The sequence below is a fragment of the Cryptomeria japonica genome, chromosome 6 (assembly GCF_030272615.1).
Source record: "Cryptomeria japonica chromosome 6, Sugi_1.0, whole genome shotgun sequence".
Classification (NCBI taxonomy): Eukaryota; Viridiplantae; Streptophyta; class Pinopsida; order Cupressales; family Cupressaceae; genus Cryptomeria; species Cryptomeria japonica.
This window is the reverse complement of record NC_081410.1, coordinates 205,405,301-205,428,447: the sequence shown is the minus strand read 5'-3', so window position 1 is coordinate 205,428,447 and position 23,147 is coordinate 205,405,301. Positions and strand designations below refer to the sequence as shown.

Sequence of the window (23,147 nt, the reverse complement as noted above, 5' to 3'; positions counted from 1 at the left end):
CTGGTGTCCCAGACCTGCACGCTCGTCCTCTAGACAGATTCTAGGCAGAGTCGTTTGAGAGCCTCGGATTGCAATCGATTGTTCTAATTTTTTATTTTCATCCAATGGCTCACCTTAGCGCCAATTAGAGTGAGGTATCGGAGGGTGGATTTGTTCTCTAGAATTCATCATCCTTGAGGTAGCAAATTTCCTCTATTACAATGAGGTACTTGACAACCTTAGGCTTTGTACTCATCTGGAGTGGAGAGGTAGATTAGTAAGTGCCTGAGAGGTTGTTATCTTCCTATCAATGCAGGTTTCATTGGACAAGAATTGCTTTGTTGGAGGCTTCAATCATGGACTTGTTGTAATATTATTTCCTTCCTCTCTTTCATTTATCCTTTTACATTTCAATAGTTGTTTTTTGCTTTCTGTTATATATTCATCTAGTTTTACTTCATCTAGAACATTTTTTTGTCACCCTAAGCTCTCTACACGAAACTTTGTATATATTTGTATAGGATGCCAGCGTGTTGCGTTGTTGTCTAAGATCCACACATGCATCCTCAGACAGAGAGTTAATGGAGGGCATCAAGAAGACTTTGTGACACATTCAATGTTATCTACAGGGTGCTTGACAACCTTAAGCTTTGTACTCATTTGGAGTGGAGAGGTAGATTAGTAACTCCTTGAGAGGTTGTTATCTGCCTATCATTGTGGTTTATTTTTCTCCCTCTACAATTGTCAGGCTAGTTGTCTATCAGAATTGGTCCAAAAAATGCTTTGCATTTCTCTGTATTGATGTTTCAAGTGTTGCAGTTTGGAGGAAATGTTTAGAATGTCTTTGTTGCATCTCAATCCAATTTTCAAGAGTTGGTGTTGTCTACAAGTAGTGATAATGGTGTTTGGTGTTTGATCAGCTATCCGCAATGAAGTGTTTAGTGTCGGTTGTGTTGTGCTAATATGATTTGGAAAGATGGAGGAAGGATTTGAGAATATTTTTGGATGTTCAAGGAACATCCTGGTATGCTTTACATGATGCTAGAGGGTTTGGTTGATGGTGGATTGTGATTTGATGTGTTTCAAGGTAACTATTATGGTACGACCAATATGAGTTTCTCTCCTACCCGTGGTGAATCCTTGGCTGTCTCCACATGCTTTGAGGATTGTGTTACATTTTATTTTGATAAGAAATTGCAGTTTGAGAAATATAAGCTCAATTGGTGGAATAGGCAGTGATTTGGCAACCTTCGTGTCACCAAAAGAGCAATTCAAAAATGTCTTTCAAGTTTAACAATGGATTTAAGTACAACAGAGTCTCGTGTTATGAAGGAATTGGAGGAGTGGGAGCTTCAGGGGGAAGATTTTTGGAAGCAAAAGGCATGGGTTGATTGGCTCAAGGAACATCATAGAAATATCACTATCTTTCATTATTTTGTTAAAGCTCGCAAGCAAGGGAGCTATATCTCCTCTGGTTAACTTAGAATGAATTCAACTAACATCCCTACAAAAGATGTCCTATGAGGTTGCACAATTCGTTTCCTCTCCATTTAATAAAGATTCTCCTTTTCTAGCAGTGAGGAGAATTTGATTCTAGATTTTCTTCCCACTTTAGTCACTAATGAGATGAATGTAGCTCTAGTTCAGCCAATAACTTTGTTAGAATTGGAGGTTGTTTTTCAAATGGCTAAAGGCAAAGCTCTCGGTCTTGATGGTTTCCCAATAGATTTTTTTCAAGAGTTTTGGGATGTAATTAAATTTGATCTTTTGGCAATGGTTCGAGAGTCACATAGTAGCAAACAAATGTTACGTGCCTTGAATTCTACTTTTCTGGTTCTTATTCCAACTAATAGTTTGAATTGCTTTCGACCCATTGCCCTTTGTAATGTGGTGTATAAAGTGTTACTAAATTGATTGTTGAGAGGCTCAAAACTTGCCTTTCTTCAATTATCTTGAAAGAGCAAGGGGGATTTGTAGATGTCAGACAAATTCTAGATGGGTTGGTGATTGCTTTTGAGGCTATTCACTCTATGGTAGTTTCCAAGGAAAAGGCCATGTTCATCAAGTTGGACATGGCTAAAGCTTATGACAAGGTTAAATGACAATTCTTGCAAAAAAGTCTTATAGCTTTTGAATCTAGTATTGAATAGGTGCACTAGATTATGAGTTGTGTTACTTCTACATCTTTCTCAATCATTATCAATTCTAAGCCTTTTGAGTTATTTGGGGCTTCTCAAGGTCTCTGCCAAAGTGATCCTTTATCTCCCTATCTGTTTATTATTATGGCTAAGGGCTTGGGCAGATTTATTAAGTCTTGGGTCTCCCAAGGTTTGATTCAAGGCTGACATTGAGGTAATGGATCACTAAATCTTTCCCACTTGCAGTTTATGGATGATACTGCTTTGATGGGTGTAGCCTACATTCACGAAGTAGAGAATTTAGACAAACTTTGGATATTTATTTACCAACATCAAGTCATAAAGTCAATGAGCACAAATCTTCTATCTATTTTTTTAATACTTTTGAGCTTATTCAACTACAAATCAACAATATTATGTGATTCCAAATTGGCTCTCTTCCTTTAGTTTATCTCGGTATTCCTTTGATTGTGGGTAGGCAACTTAGGGGATATTGGTAAGAATTATTGGATAAGTTTTGTTGGAAGATTAATTATTAAACTCATCGTTGGCTCTCCACTACTGGAAGGGTGACTCTTCTGAAGTTTGTCATCCAGGCTCTCCCTATCTACAAGAATTTTGTTCAAGTGTCTCCTTCATATTTTCTTAAGGAATTTGATGCTCTTTCTTGGAAATTCCTCTGGAATAGAACTTTGCTTTCTTCTAAGTGGAGTTTAGTTAAGTGGGAGACTATTTGTAGGTTGCAGAAAGAAGGGGGGCTTGGTCTTTGTCTAGCGGCCCTGAATGGGCAAGCTCTAGCTGCTAAATTATATTAGCAATGGTGTACTAGTCAAGATTAGGCCTGGGCTAGAATTGTTTCTAATAAGTATCTCACAGGGCCAACAACTTTGATTTTCCTCAATGTAGCCTTGAGGGGAAGGGCTCTATGATTTGGCATGCTTTGAAGACATGGGCAAAGCTAATTAAACATGGGCTTTTTGGGATGCGTAATATAGGTTTAGAAGCTTTGTTTTGGCTTGATTCTTAGGATAGCCACCCTGCACTTCTTTCAATGTATCCGCACTTGCAATCCCTTTTCTGATTGTTCTATTGCATTTTGGTATGAGGGAGCTCAATGAGAGTTAGCATAGATTCGTCATAGTCAAGAGTGCAATTCTCTATTAGAGATAGATCTCCTTGTGTGGGGTAAGGATCCGACGAGTAAGTACTTGGTGTCTTTGGGGTACCTACACCTTGATAGATAATTGTTTGGGGGAGTAGGAGTTCCATGCTAGAAACAGATGTGAAATTTTTTTTGTTGGTCCAAGTGCAATTTTTTCTTGTGACTAGTGGTTTAAAACGAATGTCTTACTTGTGATAATTTATGCAAGCGTGACTTCCAAGGACATCTATTTATGTGCTTTGTCTTGTAGTGAAGAATATACTTCTCATATTTTCTTTTAGTGTTCTTTCTCTCGAGAGATTTGGCATCTCTAGTGGGTAGTTTGGAATTAGGCTTGCTTGCATGCCTCCTCTTTGGTTGAGTTTTGGGTCCACTTGGGTCAACCTCCTATCAAGACCTCTTTTCTTCAAGTTGCTTTGGCTTTGGAGCTTCTTTCATTATATGGCATCTTTGGTTAGAATGAAATCATAGGATTTTTTAGGATGTAAAATTGGTTTGGTTGTTCATCAATTCTGGAGAAAAATTGTTAATACTCTTTAGGAGACAGTCTTGGCTAAGTATGATCTTTTTGGTGCAATTTATCCTGGTGATGTAGGTATTCTTCACAGGTCAAGTTTTTCTGGTGGTGTGGAATGGAAGTAGCTTACGCGAACCAATTGTAGATAGTCTAAGATGAAGATTGATCGAGTAGGTCGATGGCTTCCTCCTCATCCTCAAGGAGTTATGACAATCAATATGGATGGCTCCTCTAGAGGGAATCCTAGTCATTTAGTTTCTCTTTTCCATTTACAAGGGGCTTCATACAAATAATTTCACAGAGGCCTTCGCCATCTTGTATGCAATGGAGAGAGGTTATTCTTTTGGTTGGAAATGGATTATCTGTGAATCCAGATTCACAAGTGGTGGTGCATATGTTGAATGAGCAACATTTGGATGATGCTAATTGACATTTAGTTGTGGTTATGGAATGCAAGGTTAGAATATTGTAGATAGGGGACAATTGAGCTTGGACTTCTCTCATATGTTAGAGCAATTAGTTGGGAAAGATAGGAATGGATAATTCTTTGATCTTGCTAGGTGGTTGGTCATTCTTGCTTTGTAATCTTTATTTTTTATTAATGAATTTTTACCCCTTAAAAACAATGTTTGTCAAAATTCTCAACAATTAAGAGGTTATAAATGATCTTTTACCTCGAGGATTATGACCATTTACATAGATTTTTAATAAACATTTATTTTTGAAATAAAATTTATATAATAGATCTTTAATTAAAGATATGTGGTAATTTATTAAAAATTTGAGTGAAAGTTGAGACCAAATATTTAAAGTTCTAAGCATGCCTTCTATTGTCTCTTTTTATGCAAGTTTTCAAAGATGAAATTGTTTTAATGATCTTCTAACTTCTTGTTAAAAATTTGAATCTGATTCAATAATAGCTCAAATGTGATATCTCTAGAAATATTTTACATAAATTTTCTAAAATGAAGATAATAAGATATTTACATTTTAATATTTACTATGCAACAATAACATAATTTTTAATTTTATAATATTTAGGCTTCCAATCATTTTTCAAAAAAAATATACATCAAGCTTTGGTACACTTGAATCCTTAAAATGAGTGAAAGGATCTTCACACTAAAACTCATCATTTATCTTGGGTTCTGATGCAGCCAAGGTAAATACATTGATTAGAGCTGATGAGAATTCTTATTTACAATTCCATTTAAAAGCAATTTACTTATGGTGCAATAGCAACATATAATGCATACTTATGGTACAATAGCAACAATATAATACCGTTTACTCATGGTGTAGTAGCAACAATACATGCTGAGTGGCTCACTCCAGGCTAGTAACCACCAGTTTCCAACTTCCTCAATTTTGGTAGGGTATAAATTATTTTCTTTCACAATTACCTCCCAGATAGGTCCTTTGTCTTTCATTGCTTCAGCCAAACTAAATCCTTCGCCTCAAATTTCTCTGCAATTTGTTTCCACAGTTTTTTCCATTTTAACACATCTCCATTAGAACAATTGAAGGCCTGGTTCTTGGCGTTAGGTTCCGTAGCAGCCCATATTTCTTGCTCTGCAATCAGTTCGGCATCAGCTACATCCGTAAATTGTTCCCAAGTGATTCTATTGCCCGGGTATTTGAAAGAAAGCCCCTCATATTTTGCAAATGGAAGCATAGACACACAGAGTACCAATGATGTTCATTAAGCTCCAAGGAGAGAAGCCAAATATGACTGTAGGGCGGTGAATAGACCAAGTTAGTCCCTTTTTCTTCTTGGCAGCATCAAACAGTATATCTTCAAGCGTATAGTAGAAATTAGGCCCAGGTAGCCTAGGAAGCTCTTCATGAAAGGGTGGCTCATGGGGCTGAATATTTCGATTTTTGGTCACATTATCAAATGGGCCTAGGTAGTGTTTCCCACCAGTCTGAAGACAGATGTGCTCAAGATTTTCGGCGTTGGGCAGTAGAGCGTCTAAGACATTACTGAGCATTCTTCCATTGTCTTCACAGTTCCGTTCCTCTGTTTCTCTATTAACCCAACAAACCCAAAAAGGATGAGTTACATCCTTCAAAGTAGAAATCCTTTCTAAAGTTTCTCCTCTGTTTAGCACATCACATTGGATGTATTCAACTGGATTATCTGGAGACCAATCAGGCTTAGGCCTCCTGGCAACACCATAAACTTTCCAGGGTCCACCAGGAGTATCAGACGAAGGCAAGATTTCTGCCAAGCTGTTGCCCACAATTCCTGTGACTCCTATGATCAGGGCTACTCTTTGCTTGTCGGATTTTATTTCCGAGACTTCGAAGTTTTGCTGGACTCTCCCCTGCATGTAAATAGAAAGTCGTATCCACAATTTTGCTAGATAATACAACAATAAGTTAGCCCAAATTTTGGAACACTCGTATTTCCTATTTAATGGTGCTAGGAGTATTCACTTGTATTGATAAGAAATGGGTAATCGAGTTTAAGAAGAGGAAGGAGATATCAACTTCTGATCTTATTTCCACAATCCCCCTAAAGTTTTGTACAAGCTAGACATTGCAAATTAAGTTAATGTCAATTTGTTTTGATTTGAAACCACTATATAATATGCTCTATTGGCGACAGATTAAGACAGATTAAGATGTGCTGCTGCCAAGTCAGGAAGGGCAATCACTCGTGCTGAGTAAGCAAAAATGAGAATAATGGCCTTCTATTTTTCATCTGGGATGATTCCTCTTGGGGTCTCATTCATCTTCCATAATCCCCCAATCACCCAGATCGCCAGAACAATCCTCAATGCTCTGTCACCACTGAAATAATGCCTTCTTAATCCGCTTTTGTTCTTGGCGTTCAGCAGGGATCATTCCAACAGTGTGAGAGCATTGAAGAGCATTTACAGTCATAGCATGTGAAGCTATAATAACAAATTTAAAATTGATTCAAGAGGAAAAGTTATAGAATTTGATGTGTTGGACAAATGTTATAAGTTTTATGTTAAATAGTTAGGATTTGATTAATTGGTACAGACTGGAAAATAATTTTTCAATATGATATTTAAAAAATTGAGTGTTATTTTGAGTTTTTAAAATTTTCATCTATGTTTTAATATGCATTTACGTTTATCTTTTTCATGATTTGTACATGACTAAAATTTGTTTTTGATGTATCTATCTATATCAGCACACTCAAAAGGATTGAGTAGAAGATTAGTTATCATATCTGTGAATGGTTGAATTTTATGTAGTATAAAAGACTCTTATTATACTAAAAATTTTTAGTTATCAAATAAAATATAGCACAATGAATTTTTTATTTATTAATTCTTTAATTTACAATAAATTGTATGTTCTCTACTTCCCTTAAACAGATTTATCAGATTCCTCTTCTCTTGCATTATATATAAACAATTCTAGGCTTCCAGAATTTGGTTCAGACTATGTAAAAAAGAGGGCTGGTAGCTTAGTGACAGAGTACCCCAGCAGTAAATGTGAGTTCCCAAGTTTGAATCATAGCTGGTAGTGTTACATATGACTTGTGTCATTCTCTTAAGTCCTTGCTCATGCTATCCAGACCTAAACTGAGGATGGACCAATCACAAAGGGGGCTGGTCGCAGAGCACCCTAACAGCAAAGGGGAACAGCAAAGGGAAGGTCCTATGTTGGATTACTAGCTGATTTATAAAAAGTTTAACATCGGTGTTACTAGAGGCTCTAAGTTAGGAGTGAAATATAAGACTTCACACTTGTTGTTGGGTTGCTCTGCCACTAAACTACCAGCCACTAAACTACCAGCCTCTTTTGTGACTAGTCCATCTTCAGATCAATTATACATCATTTTCCAACAATTTCATCAAAGTAACACTGATCTCTTTCCCCTCCCACAGATGGTTCAAGTTGATTGTTTATAGAAATTGGGTGACCCTGCACTTTATGCTTTAAAATTCATTATCTTCACAACTGATTGTTCTTATTATTGGTGTTAATCAGAACAGAATTCTATTGTTTTGCAAGAAGCTCCACATTTTAACTTGTTAGGGTTGCCGAAGCTCAAAGCCTAACCAAAATTCAAACTAAAAGTAGATTTCCCAAGTAATGACTTTACTAAGAATATACATAAACATCTGAAACCACCTGAAACCTATTACAGCTAGAGCTTTATCTTTCCTGTCAATTGAATCCCAGTTAACATTTATTTGCCACAAAGGACTTCGATTAAGGAGTTAGCTTCCATTGCAAAGACAGAGTAGAGAGAGGGTTTAATAGCTACCTTCATGCCTTCGATTATCTCACAGTTTAACTCTCAATCTGTCCTACATAAAGCAATATTATGAAACATATGGACAACTAAAATACTTACTGCTCTAGACCCAAGAGAGCCTGTCCACCATGAGTACCAACTCAATTAGATTAAAACAGTACTGTAAGTATATTTGATAAAATACTTAGTGCTCTAGACCCAAGAGAGCCTGTCCACCATGAGTACCAACTCAATTAGATTAAAACAGTACAGTAAGTAGATTAAAACAGTACTGTAAGTATATTTGATAAAATACTTAGTGCTCTAGACCCAAGAGAGCCTGTCCACCATGAGTACCAACTCAATTAGATTAAAACAGTACAGTAAGTATATTTGATAAATACAAAATGGAAATGCACCAGCCGGGAATCGAACCCGGGTCTGTACCGTGGCAGGGTACTATTCTACCACTAGACCACTGGTGCGGAGATGAAGCAAAATGATAGATGAATTGTCCACATACCTGTAAACAGAAAACGAATCTTAAAAAGGGCAGATAAAGAGAAAAATAAATGGCAAATGGAGATGCGGGGTATCGAACCCCGTACCTCTCGCATGCAAAGCGAGCGCTCTACCATGTGAGCTACATCCCCAAACTACCAAGCGAATTTCTCTTTCTGGTATCATCGAAGGAGAAGGGAAGTGCAGCGTTGTGGACATCGGTATGGAAGGTTTAAGAAAACAATGGAGCATGGTGTTAACAATGGCCTCTATAGCTCAGTGGTAAGAGTGTCAGTCTTGTAATCTCTCCTTAAAAAATTGAAAAAAAAACCTGAAAAATCCGTAGTTCGATCCTGCGTGGAGACAACGGTGGTTTGCTTGTTTGGTTAGAAGTAGCACCTGTGCTCGGTTGTAGTGTATTTATCGTTTTTGGTTGAGCTTTTATATACTTTTTTAATACATCCGCCGAAAACCGTCTCGACTCCCGAGGCGATGGAAGGAAGGACACGCGTGGCTTTACTCCCACATTTACTACGCATAAATGATGTGAGCAGTACATATATTGTTTGTACGGCTACTGTAGTGTCTCTTCGAGACATCCGATAAAATTGGAACGATACAGAAGATTAGCATGGCCGCTGCGCAAGGATGACACGCATAAATCGAGAAATGGTCCAAATTTTTTTTTTTTTATCATTGCTGCTACTACTGCGCTTATTCTATTATTTTTTTTTGTAAATTTGTGTAGTTTGGTTAATTAGCTAGCTATTTAGTAAATGATGTTGTGTATCTTTAAATCAAATATGCATCTATTTGTAATATGAGTGAAACAAAACTACTGAATCAAGAAGATAATCAATTTGCATTCTCAAAAGACTCATGCTATGTTTGCAATATGGAGAGAGGGATAGAGAGGAATGGATAGAGGGGGAAAGAGTGAGAGAGAGAGATAAGAGTAAGGAGATAGACATAGATAGGAATATAGAGTTGAATGAGAAGAAGGAGAGGGAGAGGGATATGGAGAGAAGGAGAAGAGAAAAAAAGGTAGAAGACAAAGGGATAGATAAAGAGGGAAGGAGTAGATATATAGAGAGGAAGAGAGAAGAAGAGAGCAAAATATAGAGATAGGAAGTGATACATAGAGAGAGGTAGAGAGAGATAGAGAGATAATAAGATATAGATATCTGAAAGAGAGATAGAAGAAAAAGTATGTAGAGATAGCAATAGAAAGGTAAAGAGATATAGGGGAAAGAGGAAGATAGATGTAGAGATGAAAAGGGAGACAAATGCATCAAGATATAAAGAGAGGTAGAGGGAGAGATAAAGATAGAGAGATAGGGATGTAGAGAAGGAGCTCTAGATATAGAGATATAGAGAAAGAGGGAGGAGAGAGAGAGCTATATAGATGGTGAGATAAAGTGATAAAAATATAGAGATATAATGATAGATAGAGTGCGTGAGAGAGAAAGTGCTAGAGATGATAAAAGCTTTAAATTAGGAAGATAATCAGGCTCCATTATCAACATGCTCATGTTATGTTTGCAATAGGGAGAGAGGTAGAGATGGGAGAGAGAGAGAGAGAGAGAGAGAGAGAGAGAGAGAGAGAGAGAGAGAGAGAGAGAGAGAGAGAGAGAGAGAGATGGGTGAGGAGATAGAGATATAGAGGATGATAAAGATAGAATTGGAGAAGGAGATGTAGGATAGAGATATGGAGAGGAGAGGGAGAGAGAAGAGAGACAAATAGAGATGGAAGAGATAAATATAGAGAGAGGGAGAGAGAATAGAGACAAATAGAGATGGAAGAGATAAATATAGAGAGAGGGAGAGAGAATAGAGACAAATAGAGATGGAAGAGATAAATATAGAGAGAGGGAGAGAGAGGGAGCAATAGAAAGATTAAATTAGAGACAAGAAGTGATATGTAGAGTAAAGTAGAAAGAGATGGTGAGATAATGAGATAAAGATAGAGGGAGATACGAAATAAGAAATATGGAAAGATAAAGAGTTCAAGTTTGACATAGGGGAGAGATGTAGATAGAGGTAGGGATGAACACTGTGTGTGTGTGTGTGTGTGTGTGTGTGTGTGTGTGTGAGAGAGAGAGAGAGAGAGAGAGAGAGATCTAACATTGACACCCATCAAATAGCAAAGACAAAACATCAAGGAGAAAATAATTTATAGGTTAAAAACACAAAAAAATAGGATAGATCACCAAGGTGGTAAGGAAATCATCATTTACCATTCCCATCATAGCATGGGTTGACCTATTACTTTTTAAAGTTTGATTAAAAATAGGATATTGTAATAATAGGATTAGGATGTTTTAGTAATACTATTAGATTAAATGATTTAATTTAATAGTATCATATTTTATTTTGTAATTTTGTATTTACATACTTAAAAATATCCATATTTTTAAAAATGATTATATTACATATTTTAATTTTTTATATAATTTTAAAGAACTTCATCCAAAGTAAAAATAAATTCATCCAAGAGACAATTGACTATCATGAATTAAGGGTTAAAAAAAGTATCGTTATTGCACGATAATCTTGTTGCATCCCATAGCTGAGCCTTAACTTATATTCTTGCAGTTTTTTCTCATTAAAAGTATAGCCATAACTACATCTTTGCTTGGACTATCACCCACAATGTTCTCTTTACTTCCAGCACCATGGAAGACAATTGCAACTCTTTGTAAATGTTGATTCGAGAAGAGAAGCCTTAGGAATGTCAGCTTGATTAATTGGTTAAACTCAATCAATTACTAATTAAAATCTCACATATCTAAAGCAAACTATTCTAATCTAATATGTTGATCACAAAACCTTGCCTGTCAAAAAAATATGGTAAACACTTTCTATAAATACTGTAATGGCTTTCACACTAAAACTCTTCATATATCTTGGGCTTTGATGCAGTCAAGGTAAATACATTGGTCATAGCTGACGAGAACTGTTATTTCCAACCATATTGCTTAAAAAAGCCCACCAAAATTCTTTTTAGATACAAACACTGAAATATACATTCGTTGCAATTGGTATTCTCAAAGCCTTGGAAGATTGAACAAAGGAAGGCATGAAAAGAAGTTCACCTTTGCAAGTACAAAAACAAGAGTATCTCAACTTAGAACAAGATGGAAACTTATAGTTCCATTTGGAAGCATTTTACTTATGGTGCAATAGCAACAATATAACTAAATATAAGATATACTTCGGGTAGCTCACTCCAGGCTTCTTAGACTTCCTACTGACTAGTAATAGGTTTCAGGCATACTGATCTATGCTATGGAATAATCTTAAGTAACTTCATTTTATCAATCCATGATAGTGACACACTAAAATGGGGCATATTGATCAATGCTATGGAATAATCTTAAGGAAAGAAGATTTTGTATTATGAAACACAAAGAAACCATACACCTTACTTTTGTTCATGATAATGACACACTAAAATGGGGTATTTAGTATAATGTTTGCAAAGCACCAATTTCCAACTTCCTCAATTTTGGTGGGGCATAAATTATCTTCTTTTACAATTACTTCCCAGGCAGGTCCTTTGTCCTTCTTTGCTTTAGTCAGGCTAAATCCTTCACCTTCATATGGTATCATTTCCAGCTCAAGTTTCTCTGCAATTTGCTTCCACAGTTTTTTCCATTTAAATACATCTCCATTAGAACAATTGAAGGCCTGGTTCTTACTGTTTGGTTCCACAGCAACCCATATTTCTTGCTTTGAAATCGATTTAGCATCAGCTACATCCATAAATTGTTCCCAAGTGATTCTACTGCTTGGGTATTTGAAAGAAAGTTCATCATATTTGCAAATGGAAGCATAGACACAAAGCGTATCAATCATGTGCTTTAAGCTCCAAGGAGAGAAGCCAAATATGATTGTATGTCGGTGAATAGACCAAGTTAGTCCCTTTTTCTTCTTGGCAATGTCAAATAGTATATCTTCAAGTGTGTAGTAAAAATTAGGCCCAGGTAGCCCTGGAGGCTCTTCATGAAGGGGCTCATGGGGTTGAATATTTTGATTTTTGGTCAAATTATCAAATGGACCATAGTAGTGTTTAACACCAATCTGCAGATAGATGTGCTCAAGATTTTGGGCATTGGGCAGTATTGCATCTTAGACATTATTGAACATTCTGCCATTGTCTTCACAATTCTGTTCTTGTCTCTCTACTAGTCCAACAAACTCCAAAAAGATGAGTCACACCCTTCAAAGTAGAAATCCTTTCTAAAGTTTCTCCTTTGTTTAACACATCACATTGGATATAATCAACTGGAGTATCTGGAGACCAATCAGGCTTAAACCTCCTGGCAAAACCATAAACTTTCCAGGGTCCACCAGGAGTGTCTGACAAAAGCAAGATTTTAGCTAGGCTATTGCCCAGGATTCATGTGACTCCTATGATCAGGGATACTTTTTGCTTGTCAGATTTTATTTCAGAGACTTGAACGTTTTGTTGGACTCCCCCCTACATGTATATAAAAGTCACACACACAAATTTTCTAGATAAGTGAGCCCAATTATTGAACACTCCTTATTTCCTATTTCAGTGGTGGAGTGATAAGAACTAGACAATCGACTTCAAGTTAAGCAAGGAAATATCAACTTCTGATCTTATTTCAAGACCATCGTGCATCTCCCTAAAGATCAGTACAATCTAGACATGCAAATTAGGTTAACATCCATTGATCTTGATTACAAAACTAGTACCTAATATACTCTTTTGGGTACACATGATGGTGCAGCACGCAATTTTGGATCTCACCTGCTCTTTTTCGCATGATAGATGGTTCAATGTACAAATTATTATCCCTCAGATCTCAGAATGGGGAAGTTCATCATTCTGAATGCAGATTTTATTTCAGGGTCACGGGTCAGTGGCTTTCACATGACCTCACTGGAAACTTGTTCATGGCATACCTTTGAGCTTAGGCAATCTTAATAATTTAATAGCGTAGCGTAGCTTAGTACTAAAGTCCAGAACCTCAATACCCAAAACAAAGTAGTTCAACTAGAAAAATAGAGCAATTCAAAAACTCTTAAAACTAATTGTATATGGTGAAAATGGATAACAACAATGTTGAAAGACTAAATATATTCGACCACAAAACCCTAGCCTAACAACAACAAAGATCCACCATAACATATGAAGATTACCTAAGATAATGCAAATCAAATGAAATCACAAATATTGTAACATCACATGTCCAATAGGGTTTGGATCTCCATTGTTCCTATCTCCATTGATCTTGCTTGATATATTTGCTCTCAGATTTTATGTGCACAAGAGCTCAACAAAGAACGGAAATGTGGTTGCCAGTAGGATCGCATATGAAAGTGCAAAGCGTAGTGTAGTCAATTGATCAAGTAGTTCGAGTTGATAATGAAGGAAGCATCTTCTTATATAGAAGACACTATATGAAATGGAGGGATAAGATTGAGAGGTGTAAAAGAGGTTGGCTATGATTAGAGGGTAGGTAAAGAAAATAATAAAATAATGAGAGGGTAGGTAGTGTATGAATTAAGAGATGAATGACATGTGTCATGGGTAGAAAAGGCTAATAAATTAATTAAATAAATAAAAATTCATTTAATTAATAGAAGAAGTGGGATCAATTAAATAAATAAGATATTTATTTAATTTAGGAAAAGGGTAATTTAAATAAATAAATGTATTTATTTAAATGAGAAATAAGGCTAGAAGAGGATAAATGAATTAATTAAATAAATAAAGATTTATATAATTAATAGAAGAATTAAGCTAAAATAATTAAATAAATAAAAATATTTATCTAATTAGACATGACAATTTTAGGTGTCTACATTTTGCCCCTCTTTGAGACAATGCAGCTGGTCGCGTTGTTTCAAAGAAGATAATATGAACTGATACAAAGTTGCCCCAAGATGTGAATGATATGCCCCCTCGAGAGATTGGATGAAAATGTCTGAAAAGATCGCAGACAATCTCTCGATAAGAAAGAAAGGCTAGAATGGACTGACCGGATAGGATAGAGTGACAGAGTCACGGGATAATGAAGACTGATTCGAGAGACAAGGGCTAGGACTAGGGCTAGGGCAGTCTATAAGATAGACTACGAGGGAAATACATCCTCATTGTCATCCACACATCCAAGAGATTAGAGTGCAAAACGAGATAGAGCAACAGTAGTCAGCAGCGATGGCATTGGTTCACAGATTCGATCGCGTTCACCGATATCAGAGGCTAGCAGATGCAGGAGAGCCGATAAGTACCACAAAACCTCCTTGTACTTTGTTGCAATAAATGTTGTCATAAAGGCATGCTAGGTAGCGCAATAAATGCATGTTTAGGAAATGTCAAAAATGTCCAAAAACGTCAAGGCGCGTCTGTGCTGGTGCCAGGCACGTCTATGTTGGCTAGGCGCGTCTATGTTTGTGTCAGGCGCATCTACACTAGGAAAGGTGTCTGTGCCAAATGCGAGCGCATCTGCGTTGTTCAGGTGTGTTTGTGAAATGTGGGCACGTTTAAGCAGGATAGGCGTGTCTGTGCAGAGCATAGGCACGTCTATGTATTTCAGGCGCGTCTGTGCAGAGCAGGGACGTTTATGCAGTCTCTAAGCGTGTTTATGTCATGAAGGCGCGTTTATGTCTTCAAGGTCAAATCGGTAGTTATGTGATGAACATACGTTATCGATTGGATAAGCTGCTGAGAGGATACACTCAAGCAGGTCCTCTAGGGAAGACTAGGATAGCAGATAGGGTTGGGATTGATAATTCTGTGATAGAACATACGTTGCCAATTAGGAAACTACTCAAGAGGATTCACTCAAGCAGAGGCCCTAGGATAGGATAGATCAAGGCACTTTGTGACGAATAATGAGTACCAAGATATAGTACTTTGTGATGAACAGGGAGTACTAAAATATGAGCAGCACTTTGTGATGAATAGTGAGTGCAAATGTGAATAACACTTTGTGATGAATAGTGAGTGCAAAGGTGAGCAACACTTCGTGATGAACAATGAGTGCAAATGTGAGCATCACTTTGTGATGAACAGTGAATGCCACTATGATAGAAGCAACACTTTGTGATGAACAGTGAGTGTCACTACGATAGAAGCAACACTTTATGATGAACAATGAGTGTTACTAGGATAGAGTACCATATGCACTTAGATAAAAAGTAGCATTTTGTGATGAACAGTGAATGCCACTATGACTGACATGATTGATTTGCTTGACTACAAGAGTATTTGCCTATGCTGGAGTCGCGAGAGAGATTCTCGTCAACTCAGAGGTTGCGACCAGAGTTGACATTCGAGGACAGAGCTGCCATTGAGGGTATGGGTTTGCGATATATTATGTATGTGCCTGAGTTTCAGGCAAACATGGGGTTGCTGACTGTGCTTGCTAAGAGGTGGAACTCAGAGACATGTACATTTCATTTACCGATGGGTGAGATAACAGTCACCTTAAAGGATGTATACAGGATTTTGCGGATACCGATCGATGGGGAGCTGATTCCTTATGATCGAGTGGGAGATAGGGAGGCCCTGAGACGAGTGTTTCAGGATCCAGGCCTAGAGATGAGAGCTGGACATGTGGCATGGGACACGATGACTGCGACAGGACTGGCACTACCAGTAGTGCTAGGGGGAGTGATCAGTGGGTTCCTGTGTCCAGACAGGGTGACACGAGGGTTGGCTGTGGGCTGGGGGAGCACCTTCGAGACACTGGTTACACATCACACCAGATATGCCTGGGGACCGTGTGTGCTGACACACTTGTACTATGAGCTGCATCAATTTGTGTATCATGGATCCGTAGGATTGGGCTGCGGAGTTACATTGCTGTAGGTATGGGCCTATGAGCATCTGCCAGTTACTCGACCGATACACTTCAGGGGCAGGGGTCATGGACACAGCTTTGTTCATCTATATGATATGATTACCTCATAGCCACGGATTGGCAGGTTGGAGCATTAGCGTCGAGTCCTGGATGAGATCGACACTATGATATGGAGGTCATACCTGGGGTGCGAGCAGTGGGAGGAGGACGCAGTGGATCTACCTTATACATTCCGGAGTAGATATTTGATTGGGCGGATGCCCTATGTATTGGAGAGACAGCTGATTGACAGGGTATGTAGGCAATTTGGCCATTTTCAGTGGATGCCATGGGGTTCCAGGATGTATGCTCGGATAGTCGAGGATCAAGCACACTTTGGGCCATTGTTGTCATATGATCAGGCCGTGATGCAGCTAGTAGAGATGGTGTCGATGCCATGGGATATGTGGCCAGAGATTGAGGATGTAGGTATGGATGCATAGTACACTGCATATTGGGCGGAGCATCCATTTCCACGACTGACAGACCCAGGGGAGCTTCTAGATGGAGATGGTGGTGGGGATGAGGATGATGATGGAGATGGTGGGGGGAGAGGCCAACGGAGGAGGCGGGGTGCTATTGGAGAGAGGAGGGTGGTTCCATGAAGAGAGGGTGGGGAGGAGAGATAGGCTCGGGTGGTGAGGGGTCGGGGTGGATTACCACTATAGGTGCCAGCAGCACAGGGTCCTAGACAGGTGCAGGGACAGGGGTAGAGGCAGGTGCAAGTACATGCATAGGCACCAGTACAGGGGGAGCCACAGGCAGAGGCACAGGGGGCCGAGGAGGAGGAGGATGAGCTATTTGAGCTGAGGGAGATCTGCCAGGGACATGCAAATGAGATTCAGGACCTAGAGAGGGAGATAGCTAGGCTCAGGAGGCAACTGAGGGAGACAGAGCATGAGCAGGATCAGGCTATCTAGTGCTATACTGAGGCGGAGACAACACTGAGGGCTGGGAGGCAGGCGGCAGAGGATACAGGGGTTGGATATGCCTATGTTCTATGGGCAAGGGAGGATATAGGTTATTGGTGAGACCTATATTACGGGGCAGTGCCACCAGAGCAGCGAGCGAGGAGCTTCCGCAGACCATCGCGGACAGCGATAGCTACGGGAGGGAGCCAGAGGAGACAGGCATCCAGCGGTGGGTTATGGGTCCTCCATCACCACTAGATAGAGGGGACAGGAGGGATGATCCTGGGGTGGGTCCTTCTAGGGCTCAGACTCTGTCAAGGCTAGGTGGCTCCGAGGGAGGGAGTTCATCATAGCCATAGAGGGCTCCCTATGTATCAGTTTTGTACCATTTTGTATTATGATGTAGACACCTTCGGGTGATTTTGTAGCCATATGATTTTGACATCATTGTATCATGACACTTTATATATATATATGAGATGATTCATCTTTGCGGCAGCTATATGCATGTGTACCTATGTGATGAGATGTTTCATGATATATGTGTTATGTGATGCTTATGATATGGATGAAAATATGTACATGATGGAATGCAATATTTTTGTTCTTTTATGTTTTATATGTTATGCATATGTGAAGGTATGAAATGCAAATAAATATGATAATGCAAATGACTATTTACATGATGAGAATGTAAAATGTGCTAACATGAGTTGTGTGCAGGATGTGATGCAATTGTGATATCCATATGTATGTATGAAATGCTTATATGTGGTAATGCAGGTGCAAACTACATGAAATGGAAATGTTTTTGGCGTTTCATTATACTCAATCATGTGATAGCAGGCTACACGAACTCAAGAAGGACGATGAAAGTCAATCAAGAAAGGGGGATGGAAGATAGAAGATATGAAAGTGAAAGAGCTTCTTGTGCATTATCATCATTGAGCTTTATTATGGCAAAATAGGTTATGACAATCGAGGCATATGTTCGACCCAGAAAGTCATTGTACCTATTTGCATGGAGATAAGACAATCTCAAACAAGGAATGCCCCAGTTCATACTAGACTCTCAGTGTCCTCATATCCTTGGACAAGTCATAGCATTACTAAAAGACAATCCACAGACAACAAAATAAAAATAGGTGATGATACCCCATCCTCGCCTTTCTAGTCAAAGACATCCTAGAGATAAAATCTCTAGTCAGAGACATCCTAGAAAAGCTAAAAGACATGTCACCAGAAAGATAAAATCAAAAGAAAACCAAGACTCGACACCAACATCCACTGTAGTCCTCAAGTTTTAGTGTCTCTTGTCACTTGTATAATTCTTATTTGATTGTGGTCACAATGTTTACTTTCACAAAAAGGATAGATAGCACTGAACCATATGTTGTCTGAGTCTGTTGAAAGATTTGATTTGTTGAAGCCCATTGTTGCTACTGTGTCTCATCTGAAACTGACTGAATCCATGAAACTGATACTTTATTGTGGAGAAGATGGAACTTCATTGCGGACTGGCGATGCAAGTGCTGCTTTATTGTGGATTGTGTGTGGATAGACTGAAGAAAAGTGGAAGAAATTGTACCCCTCGAAATAGGCGATGCTCTCAGTTCCACACCCATCACTAGACGTAGGATTTGCCTTAGCCACAGATAGGATCTGATTTATTATGGATGAAAAGGGATGAAAATGAATGTTTATTATGAATGGCTAACCAATCTTAGGTAGATCAATAACAAGCCATGATGGGAATGGGTAAGTTTATTATGAATGGATAGGTTGTGAGTGTGTGCAAAGTGAAAGGATGAAAGTGAATCCTAAAGGAGGGAGGACAATGTCTCTACGCATGGCGTCGATGACCCAGTTTTCACCATGGTACTTGCCCAGGGTGCCATCGAAGTGGTTTTCACCGTTGGACGGATTTATTTCTCTTCACTTTTTTGTTTTTTTTTATTTTTTTGTTTTCACAAGGCGCCTGTTTGCCAGGTTTTCACCAAGTAACGATTTTTTATGTTTATGATTTTTTTGCATTTTTGTATTTTTTGATTTTTTTTTTTGGTATTTTTGAATTTTTTTTGGTTTTTTTGTATTTTTGAATTGGGCTACGCTGAAGAGCTATGTGTAAAACCTACGAAGGTGCATGTTGTTGATAGGATCCTTCAAAGGTTCACCCTCTGTGGTTGAGAGCTGATATGCACCAGATCCATATGCTGTTGTGATGATGTAAGGACCAAGCCAGTTTGGTTTGAATTTGCCCTTCTTCTCTATGTCTTCTTGATTTCTAGGATTTTCTCTGAGAACCAAGGCACCCACCTCAAATGTGTGAGGCTTAACCTTATGATTGTATTTGTATCGTTCCTTGACTGAATGATGTGTAGCTCGAGTGACTGTCTTCCTTGATGAAGGAACTAAGATAGAATTACTAGTGTGTGGACTACACAGGCCTGTATGCGTGTCACCTGAAGAAGTTTGGGCATCCTTGACAACAAAGTCCTTCGAGGAAGCTCCATTAAAGGTCCATGATGTATTGCCAAAAGGGGATGGATTTGTGGAACAAGTGGATGAGGAATGAAGGCTTATGATTGTGAAAAGAAGTGAAAGTAGGATAACATGATGGAGACTTAGGATCAACAAGTATGCTTTTTGACTTAAAATTGGAGAACTTTTGACCCCAGTTATTTTGATATTAAGGGAGATAACCTCTTGTTCTTTCTCATTCATAGGATTTTTATCCTTGACTTTGATTTTTGCAAAGTCCAATATCTTTTGATTTTGATTTGAATTAAAGGACTTCTCTTTATTTTTGAATTTTAGATTTTTCCTTTCAAAGCTTGATTTTTGATCCCCAATGAGTAAGGGATTTTGTAATTCTTGTTGATCCAAGTCTGGGAGAGGAGTGGAAATGGAATGAGTGGATGAAATGGTAAAGTTATGTGAGTTCTCAAGAGGGTTGGCGATGCGCTCAATAGATTCTTTGTTGGAACCAGTCTTAGGACTATTGATATCACAAGATGCTTGCACCACTAGAGGAGATTTGCATTCAGACTTAGTAGCCACAACACTAGGTGGTTCACACCCAATTCCTTGGCATTGCAAATTGTTTGTACATTGTTCCTGTCGACTAAATACCTTGGGAGATAGTGGGAGTTAATCAACATGAAAGATATACTCACCACATCCCAAGTCTTTAACCTTGAGTTTTTCTTTGATCTCTACTTGCTTTGATGTAGAAGCTTTTAATGATTCTGGATCCACATATGCTGAAGATGGAATAGGTTCTCGATTAGTTGGAATTGTTATTTCTGATCTAGATCGCAGATTGTTGCAATATATGAATGGATTTGGGTCAACTTTGACGGTCACTTCAACTCCATTGTGAGGAAACTTGATACATCGATGATATGTAGATGGGAGTGCGCTCATCTCATGAATCCATGGACGTCCTAGCAATATGTTGTATGTGAGATCAAGATCTAGGACTTGACAAACCACATCCTTAGTAATTGGCCCAACTCTGAGAGGTAAGGTGATTGTGCCTTTGGATGAACACTCTTCGTCATCATATGCCTTGATGGTAATTTTGTTTGTAGAATTCACAGCTTTATCGGAATATCCCAATTGTTTAATAGTGCTCAATGTACAAATGTTTAGACCTTCTCCTCCATCTATCAGGACTTGTTTTATTTGATGTTTGTGTATGAAGGCTTCAATGTGTAAAGGTGCATTATGTGGCTGACTTACGGAGGCGTCGTCAGCTTCAGTAATTGTAAGAGAATGTGGAATGGAAAGGTATCCCACCATGGCTTGAAACTGGTCCACGTTTAGATCAGTAGGGACAAAAGTGTCTCTCAAGATTTTGTCAAGAATAGCTTTATGTGCGGGGGATATGCATAAGAGGTCAAGGATGGAGATGAGCGCAGGTGTCTTCCCTAACTGTTCTACAAGGTCATACTCAGGCTTGGTTGATGAGGAAGCGGTGTTTTTAGCTGGAGCACCTTGCAAAGTGAATTTACCTCGATGAGTTGTAACATTACATTCAAAGGTAGGTTCGGAAGAAGATCCAATGCCTTTTAGGACAATTTTGGGTCTTTGGGTATAATTCTCAAGCGTTTTGTCCTTGATGATAATGGTAGAGACATAATTGTCCATTGAAATGTGATTGATAGTTGAATCATAGTTATAGGATGCTCTGGTATAGTTGGTTTGGTCATTTGTGGCTTTAGACTTTCCCTTGCCATGCTTTGGGAATGGTTCCTTAAACATTTCATGTTCTTGGTTGGATGAATGTCCTTCAATCTCAATGTCACCTCTATCAATGAGATCTTGTATGATGTTCTTCAGTCGATGGCAATTTCCTGTCTTGTGGCCCTTGCTCTTATGGAATTTGCAATAGTCATCATCATTCCACCAATTTGGTTTGACCTTTGGCTCATATTGAGGAAAATCTGGAATTGTGATTACTTTGTTTGCCACTAGCTTCTTGAAAACTGACTCAAGTGGTTCTCCCAATGGGGTGTACTTCCTTCATCATCTGGAAGTTGTTTGAATATTCACTTGACTGTTTGTAGAGCTTGATCCCCAAAAAATGATTTTGGGTCGCACTGTATTTGCATCAACAACACCATCATTGACTGTGTTCTTGTTTTTGTTCCAAAATCTTGGCTTATCTTTTCCTTTAAAGTCATCTTTGTTTTCCTTGAATATCTTAATGACTCCCTATTCAATTAGGACCTTTTCTGTCGCTAAGCCTTTTTCAATGATGTCCTTGAAAGTGGACAAACAAGCTTTTCTTAAGTCATAACTAATGTCTTTGTTAACATTCTGGGTGAACATTTCTACCATTTGTTTTTGTGGAATTTCACAAGAGCATCTGCTGGCTAGATTCCTCCATCTTTGTAAAAATGATGAAAAAGATGCTCCATCTTTTTGCTTGGTGTTGGACAAAGTAGTGATTGATATGTCTGTCTCTATGTTGTAGGAGAAATGTTGGATAAATGCCTCTGCTAAGTCACCCCATGACTTAATTCCAAGTGGAAGTCGGGAGAACCATTCCATAGCTTGATCACCTAAGCTTTGTGGGAATAATCTCATCAAATATGTCTCTTCTGCTGCTACCTCAATGCAAGCTATGAAAAACTTTCTTATGTGTGCCTTAGGATCCCCTTTTCCTCTATACTTATCAAACTTAGGTGTCACAAAGTGTGTAGGAAAAGGAGGCATTGGAATGCTCTTGTCAAATGGATAGGGACGTATGTCTCTCATTGTGTATGTTGGCTTAGGTGTATTTATGTCCTCCATTTTCTTTTGTAAGTCCCTGACTTGTTGCTCCAAATTGTTCTTCAGTGGAGACCGACTTCTTGGACCATACCCCATGCCTGAAACACCGGGTGGAGGAGGAGCATGTTGCATATATGGATGATATTGATCATACACATGTTCATATGGAGGAGGTCTATAATGATGTTGCATATATGGACCACTTGGTATAGAGTCATGGTGAGGAATGGAATATCTGTTTTGTCCATGTATACCATACTCGACAGGCATGTCATGTTCTAATGTGTTGCCCCCAAATTTGACGTGGGGTTTCCTTATGTCCAAATTTTGAGCATGCCTTTGGATATCCAATTGCTTTGGTGGTCGATCCTTAGCATTGGTATGTGGTTGAGCATATTTTTCTGCATAAGACTTCCATAGTGGTCTGCGAAGGTGAGTATCATATGCTAGACCATGTGTATGTGGGACCTCTGGTTTTTGAAACAAAGATGATGGTGATTTAGGCACAAGATGTGGTCCTCTATTGCCTCCACTATTAGGCCTCCTTTGATCCATGT

General features: G+C 38.6%; 3 non-coding genes and 1 pseudogene across 3 annotated transcripts; 1 reads left to right on the top strand and 3 right to left on the bottom strand.

Annotated features, from left to right (window-relative positions):
- Nucleotides 1–5,052: 5,052 nt before the first annotated feature.
- On the bottom strand, nucleotides 5,053–6,144 carry LOC131069805 ((S)-8-oxocitronellyl enol synthase CYC2-like; annotated as a pseudogene).
- A 2,288-nt stretch (nucleotides 6,145–8,432) lies between these two features.
- On the bottom strand, nucleotides 8,433–8,503 carry TRNAG-GCC (transfer RNA glycine (anticodon GCC)). Its single transcript has one exon. It is a non-coding gene; the product is annotated as a tRNA-Gly (tRNA).
- Nucleotides 8,504–8,598: 95 nt separating this feature from the next.
- TRNAA-UGC (transfer RNA alanine (anticodon UGC)) lies at nucleotides 8,599–8,671 on the bottom strand. Its single transcript has one exon. It is a non-coding gene; the product is annotated as a tRNA-Ala (tRNA).
- Nucleotides 8,672–9,103: 432 nt separating this feature from the next.
- Nucleotides 9,104–9,203, top strand: LOC131069869 (U6 spliceosomal RNA). Its single transcript, XR_009112247.2, has one exon. It is a non-coding gene; the product is annotated as a U6 spliceosomal RNA (small nuclear RNA).
- Nucleotides 9,204–23,147: the final 13,944 nt, after the last annotated feature.